This window comes from Geospiza fortis, unplaced genomic scaffold (assembly GCF_000277835.1).
Source record: "Geospiza fortis unplaced genomic scaffold, GeoFor_1.0 scaffold4, whole genome shotgun sequence".
Lineage (NCBI taxonomy): Eukaryota > Metazoa > Chordata > Aves > Passeriformes > Thraupidae > Geospiza > Geospiza fortis.
Genome location: NW_005054475.1, coordinates 163,506 through 164,296, shown reverse-complemented (window position 1 = coordinate 164,296; position 791 = coordinate 163,506).

Sequence of the window (791 nt, the reverse complement as noted above, 5' to 3'; positions counted from 1 at the left end):
GGGACACGCGTGGGGCAGGGTCAGGTGTGCACACGCACGTGCGGGGCGCGGGGCAGGTGCGTGTGTGAGCGGCATAGGGACATGCACCTGCACGACTGGAGTGTGCACACCCGTGCATGGGTCACACACAAGCATGTGCCTGGAGCGGGCATGCACATGCACACGTGTGTGTCACAGTCAGGCATGTGTGTCCAGACACAACTGATCTGCATTTGCACACGTGTGCAAGGAGCCCGTACATGCCCCTACAAACACACAAGTGCACAGGGCTGGCATGAGTGTCACACACATGCACAGGCCAGACACACATGGGTCATGCACAGGTGCACACGCAGGGGCCAGGCAAGCACATCTGCACTCGTGTGCATGGACCTGAGTATGCACACACATGCAGGGAGCAGACACATGCACATATGCACACATGCACGTGCATGCATCTGGCAAAGCTGTGCACACACACACACGTGTGTGGGTCCAGGACGCACACATGAGATCAAACACGTGCACACACACACGGATCAGCCACAGGACCAGGTACACGCAGCCATGAAAGTGCCATGGATGGGGCAAATCCGTGCACAGGTGTGCATGGAGCAGGTACACACATGCAGCGTGGCCCGAGCGTGCACACCTGCACACTGACGTGACAGCTGGGCCCCCATGCACATTTCAGGAACACACATGCACACACTCGTGTGCAGGGACTGCACACCTGCACACCCACATGCGTGTGCACACAGCTGACTCCCCAGCATCCCCCACTCCCACTCCCGTGCCCCCATTCCTCTTTC